Raw genomic sequence first — 6,643 nt, 5'->3', positions numbered from 1 at the left:
GTGTGTGTGTGTGTGTGTGTGTGTGTGTGTGTGTGTGTGTGTGTGTTTACAAAGACAGACCTCCAACAGGGGCTATTCAATGACATGCTCTGGGAAAAAAGAAAACAAAAACAACTCCCCAAAATTGGCCTCCAAGGCCATTGTTATGTGAATGTGTCATGGAGACCCGAAAGGTGTCTGCCATTCCTTTAGATAGTATACTGAATGGACCTCTACTACCAAGAAGTCAGGCATTTGCTCTGTAGCCTCTGGGGTGTGAACTAGGATAACCCAGTGTTGCCAGGGTATACTGTCAAGTAGAGGTTCTGTTTTCATGAAATCAAAGAAAATGTAATTAACTTCTAAAAGGCTTTAAACACAGGTTGTTCTCTAGTTGGTTAATTTTTCTGTTCCTCAAATCTTAATTCATTTTCATAGCAAATCCTTTTTTCATAAATAATGCAAATAGGCTTGTTTTAGGTGAGCAGGAAGGAGAAAGATCAGGAATAGTAAGCCTGGGCCCTGCCACTAACTGGCTATGTGACTATCATTCTGTTCAATTAGTTCTAGTCTCCAGTGCACTGGGGTCACAAAGACACAAACAGAACAACAGTCTGTGCCCTGCTTGGGCAGGTCACTTGACCTTGCTGGGCCTCAGTTTACTCATATATAAAATGAGTTGGATTGGATAGCCTCAGAAGTCCTTTTCAGCTCTAAATCAGTAATTCTATGCACATGTATGCAAAAAGGTATAGTATAGGGACAATTTAAGAGGGAAAGAACATTAACATCTGAGGGGATCTAGGAAGGCTTCACAGAGGAAGTGACAATTGAGCTAAGCCTTGAAGGAAGACAAGCATTCTGAGAAACCAAAATGAAGAAGGAGTGTGAATTCTAGGTATGTGGAATGCACTGAACCAGATGTAGTGTTGGGTTTAGGGGATAGCTAGTTCTCTAGTGGAATTTATGAAAGGGAATAGTATTTTAAAAGGCTGGAATACCTGTGGTTTGAGAGCCACCTTGTGGAAGGCCTGAAATGCTAGACTGAAGAGTTGACATTGCTCTGTAGGCAGGGAGCTACCAAGGGTTCTTAGGCAGGGTAATAAAATGATGAGACCTGTGCTCTAGGAAGATTATTTTGATAGATTTAGCCATGAAGAGGCTGTTACCATAGTCTAGGCAGGAAGTGATGAGGGCAGGAACTAGGATGAGAACTGTGTGAATGAAGTCAGTCATCAAGCATTTACGTATTTATAGATGCCTTAAATTAATTTATGGATTCAGTACCATAGTAAACTATAAAAGTCAATCACTGAACATTTATTAAGTACTTGTTATGTACCGGGCACTGTACTAAGTGCTGGGAATACAAATACAGGCAGAAAGAAAGACAGTCTTTACTCTCAAGATGCTTAATGGGGGAAGGCAGAAAATAGAAGAGTGCTGAAAGGCTGGAGTGGGGGAAAATGGAGGGGAAAATGAATATACTTCCATGAATACAGGGGTATGGGAGACAAAATCTTGCTGCCTTTCCAGTTTTCTTACACCTTACTCCCCACCATATACTCTTTGATCCAGTGACACAGGGCTCCTGGCAGAAAGGAAGTGCAGGCAAGGGCTTTTTAGGAGTTTGGCTATGAAAGGAAGGAGATAACATACAAAGAAAACTTGAGATGATAAAGTCAAAGGAAGAGGGCCTCACCAAGTTCCATACAAAATGATCTTATTTGCTGTTCCCTCCCTTTGCAGACTGTACCTTAAACCTGGAATGTGTTCTCTTTTCACCTCTCTCCTTAAAATTTCTAGTATTCTTCAAGACTCAGCTCATGAGAAGACTTTCTGGATCTCTACCTCTTGCACATAGATGTCTTCACATGTCTATTTTTATATTACATCTCTCTGGTAGAATTGTTCCTTGAGGTCAGACTCTGTTTTTCTTTTTCACTTTGTATCCACAATGCCTTACATATGGACCTGCATATAGCGGGTATTTGAATGTTTGTTGGTCTGGATTGACCAAGTAAGGAAGCCAGATTGAAACAGACTGAGATGCTAGTGGGGACCTGCAGAGATGCAGGCAGTGAGTATAGACAGTGAAGATGATTCTTTCTGGGAATTTAACAAGGGACAGGCAAAGATATTGTACAGGATTATAGCTTTAAGGGATGGCTGGGTCAAGGAAGATTTTTTTTTAAGCTTTGACCATGTTTGAAGGTTGAGAGAGGAAGAGCCAGTGAGTAAGGCGTGATTAAAGGTGAGAGTAAGTGAATGATGGGCAGGTTCTTGGAGATAGGAGGGAATGGGATTAGTATAACATGTAGCGGATCTGGGCAGGGAGGAGGGCCAGCTCTTACTTAGAATCTCTATGTAAGAAGGAAAAATTGTTGAAGGCATTTGAAGTATGGAGTATGGGAGATGAGGAAGATCAAATAACACATTCTCAAATTTCTCAGCAAAGTAGGAGCAGAGGGTTCAACCCACATCATAGTCCACATACCTGGAACAATTGGAATCTCAAGCAGATATCTAGTGCTCCCCTGGCTAAGGTCTTCATGTACCAGTGTGAATGCTAAAGTGACAAAGGCCTCAGACAAAAAGCCTCACTCAATGCTAAGTGTGTGCTTATTGGAGGCCTTCCTTCAAGCCCTCATCACGTAGCACCTGGACTACTACCATGGATAGCTAATTAGTTTCCCCAAAGCTAGTCTCTCTACTCTGTAATCCATCTGCCTCTTTTTCTTTTTTTTTTGGCTAGGCAATGGGGTTAAGTGACTTGCCCAAGGTCACACAGCTATTAAGTGTTAAGTGTCTGAGGCTGGATTTGAACTCAGGTCCTCCTGACTCCCGGGCTGGTGCTCTATCCACTGTGCCACCTAGCTGCCCCCTCCCCCATCTGCCTCTTGATCAGATTTATTACATATTACTCATTTTCACACATTACATGGACAACCAAACTGGTCTTCTCGCTGATTCTCATATATGACATTTTATCTCCTGTCTTCAGGCTTCAGTTATGTATTCTCCTTCCTTCAGTGAGTTTAGTGCCTGACTAACAGTCTTTCTCTCCTCCCCATCTATTGTCGTCATATTTGGAGAGTTCGACATACATATTGTTGTTTATCCTTCATTCTCCAAGAGGACCATGATGTCAGGAAGGTGATACCATGACTTGCAAGTGAATTGGGTTTAAGTGAGGTAGGGCTGTGGAAAGGCATCATCCTCACTTTTTGGGCCCAGTGGCAAAATATAGATCAAGATGACTGGAGATGGCTCTGGATGCAGTGGGAGACCTTGGCCTTTTTAAGCTGAGGTCTTTCCCAGGTCTCAGTTTGACTGAGGCACAAAACATATTGATACCTTTCTCAACTGCCCTAATATCCCAGTTCTTCATTCTATTCAATTCCAAAGACCTATTCCTCCACCCCACTTCCATTATGCAAAGAAATGTTTGTAACTTTGATCTAGCATCATTCACAAATGTCCCACTTCCGTGTTCATGAACTATGAAATTCTTATCTCATCACAATCTTCTATCATTCCATCTTTCTCTGTGCCTTATGACCCCGAACCCTATTCATTTTCACTATTATCTCCATCTTCTCCATCCCTCAGTTCTGTCCCAGGCCATTATCTCTGCACTGGCTATACTCTCGTCCCTTCCCCATCTCGGCATCTTGGTATACCAACTCAACTCTGTGCTACCCTTCACTTTCAAATCCATTGCCCTCTTGTTCTATCTTCAGTCCCACCTTGCCAAACCTTGAACCTGAGTTAGACTATCTCTTCATCATTCCTTCCTATTCATGTGCTGCTGAAATGGAGCCTAAGAAAATCATCAGTCTTTATTGGGCTCACCACAATTTTATGTTATCTTATCTCAACTAGGCCCTCACTGTATCAAGGCAAACGTTTAACCCTCCCTAATTGAATTACTATCCCACCCTCCAGTGGTTTTTCCAAACTTTTTTTATTTCTCCTTAGAAGTCTCATGGCATTTCTAAGCCCTACCTTCTCAGCCAAGGACCATACCTCATTCTTCACTGAAAAAATTGAGAACCATTCACTGAAAACTCCCCTTTCTCCACTTCATATTTCATATCACTCACACATCTCCTTCCACCGTCTTCTTCACTGTTAGACAAATAGGCAGCTCTTCTCCTTGCCAAGGCAGACCCCTCTATATGCCCTTTCTCCTGTCAACTTCTCCAGGAAATTGCTCCCACTGTCATCCCTACTCTCTCTTACCTTCAGCCTCTCCCTGTCTACTTTCTCTTTCCCTGTTTCCTGTAGAAATGCCTCTTTCTTCCCCATCCTTTAAAAATCTTCACTTTATCTGACCATCCCTATTCCCTTCCTCTTACCTCTTCATAGCTAAATTGCTTAAGAAAGCAATCTGTACTCAGTACCTCCACTTCTCTCATTCTCTTATAAACCTCTTCTTTCTGACTTCTGACCTAGTCATTCAATGAAACTACCCCTCTCCAGACTTGCCAGTAATGCTTAACTGGGCTAATCTAATGGCCTTCTTTCAGTACTGATCCCTCTTGACCTCTTTGCAGCACCTGACACTGTTGTCCGTCTTCTTCTGGGTATGTTGTCTTCTCTAGTTTTTTGTGACACTTATCTTTCCTGCTTTTCCTATCTCTTTGACTGCTTCTTAGTCTCCTTTTCAGGTTCTTCGTCCATACCATCCGCACTAACCATGAATGTCCCCCAAGGTCCACTTCCCTTTTTGCTGTAACCTGTCTCACTTGGTGATCTCATCAGCTTCCATAGGTCCACTTATATGTACAAAGATGACTTCCAGATGTATATATCTGTTCCTAATCTCTCTCTTGAGTTCAGTCACACATCTCCAAATGCCTCCTGGAATCTCAAACAGGATATCCTGTAGGCATCTCCAACTCAACATGTCCAAAACAGAACTCATTATCTTTTCCCCAACCCTGTCCCCCTTTCAGAATTTCCTGTTACCACCCCCCTTCTTCCCCATGACCCTGTGTTATAGTCTTGGTGTTATCTTTTGACTCCTCGTTTTCACTTTCCCCACACATCCAATCCATTTACCAAATCTGGTCCTTTCTGTCTTTATAGCATCATTTATATATGACCTCTTCTCTCCACTCAAACAACCACAATTCTGGTTCTGGCCACAGTATCTCTTGCCTTTTGATTAGTCTCCCTGCCTCCAGTCTCTCTTCGTTCTAGCCGATTCTTCATTCAGCTGCCAGTGATCTTCCTAAACTTAGGTCTGACATGTCTCTTTCCTGCTCAAGGAACTCCCTCTTGAATTGAGAATAAAATACAAACTCCTCTGTTTGACATTTGCATCTCTTAACATCAGTCTCCATCCTACTTTTTTGGGCTTTTTACACATTATTCCCTCTTATGTATCCTATGTTTTAGTTAGACTGACCTACTTTCTGTTTCCTATGTTTGACGTACCATCTCCTGTCTCTGTGTCTTTGCTCTGGCTTTCCCCTATCCCTGGAATGCCCTCCCTCCTCATTTTTGCCTCTTTGAACCTCTAGCTTTCTCAAGGCTCAGCTCAGGGGCCACTTCCTTCAAAGGGCCCTTTCTAATTCTCAGGTTCTTAATCTATTCCTCTAAAATCTTTGGAGTATTTTGTATGTACTTCACAGGTACTTCCAAATGTTTTCTATCCCCCAGTAGAATGAGAACAAATACCATCTATATTGTATTTGTATCCTAAGCATATTGTGCGATATCTGGCATATGATTGAGTTACCTCCTCTGGAATATTGTGTTCATTTCTGGGGGCCACATTTACAAGGGACCTGAATAAGCTGGAGAGTAAGCAGAGGAGGGTAACCAGCATGGTAAAGGGTCTGAGTTCATGCCATGTGAGGATTAGTTGAAAAAACTGGGTATAATTAGTCTGGAGAAGACTGATTGGAGACATAACCATTTTCAACTATCCACAAGTTTGTCCTGTGGTAACTTGGCCCTTAAAGGCAAAAAGAGGATTGTCTGTTAGAAGTTACAGAGAGGCAAAATTAGGCTTGATATAAAGAAAAACATCCTAGCAGAGCTATCCAAAACTGGATTGACTTGTTTGATATAAGAAAATAATTTCCTAGCCATTTGAGCTGTTCAGAAGCAGAGTGGACCTTGTTTGGAGGGAATGGGTTCCCAATTATTGGAAGTTTCACACAAAGGCTGGATGAACACTTCTCAGGTGTGTTATACAGAGGATTCTTTTTTTGGTTATGGGTGAACAATAGGGCCATTAAAGTCCCTTCCAGCTCTGAAATTCTATAACTTGTTTGGTAACCAAACCTCTAAATTGGGTCTTATTAATGTCATGTTCTATATAAGTGGTCACAGATGGCCATAGTTAATCAACCTTTTAAAAGCAATGATCTGTTTCCTTTTCTGTTAGTCTGCCTTTCAATCTTGCTTTCTGAATAACAGAATAAACTTTGGTTTGAGATTTGAAGAACAAATTTAGTAAAGACAAGAGAACATATTGGTTTTTCCTTTGTCTAGTTTCTTGCACACAGTAGTTGCTTAATTTTATAAAAAGTTAATGTGATTATTTATAGTCTGATCAGACTGTGATCGACAGTATTATATTTGTTTAGTCAACATACCTTCTTTAGTCAACATACCTTGGAGAGTTGTTGAAAAGATGCTTTTCCAC

General features: G+C 41.5%; 1 protein-coding gene across 1 annotated transcript in view; it reads left to right on the top strand.

Annotated features, from left to right (window-relative positions):
* Positions 1–6,643, top strand: part of NSF (N-ethylmaleimide sensitive factor, vesicle fusing ATPase) — a 210,981-nt gene that overhangs the window by 26,288 nt on the left and 178,050 nt on the right.

Source organism: Vombatus ursinus, unplaced genomic scaffold (assembly GCF_900497805.2).
Source record: "Vombatus ursinus unplaced genomic scaffold, bare-nosed wombat genome assembly UNPS02014801.1, whole genome shotgun sequence".
Classification (NCBI taxonomy): Eukaryota; Metazoa; Chordata; class Mammalia; order Diprotodontia; family Vombatidae; genus Vombatus; species Vombatus ursinus.
This window is presented reverse-complemented; position numbering and strand designations above follow the sequence as displayed.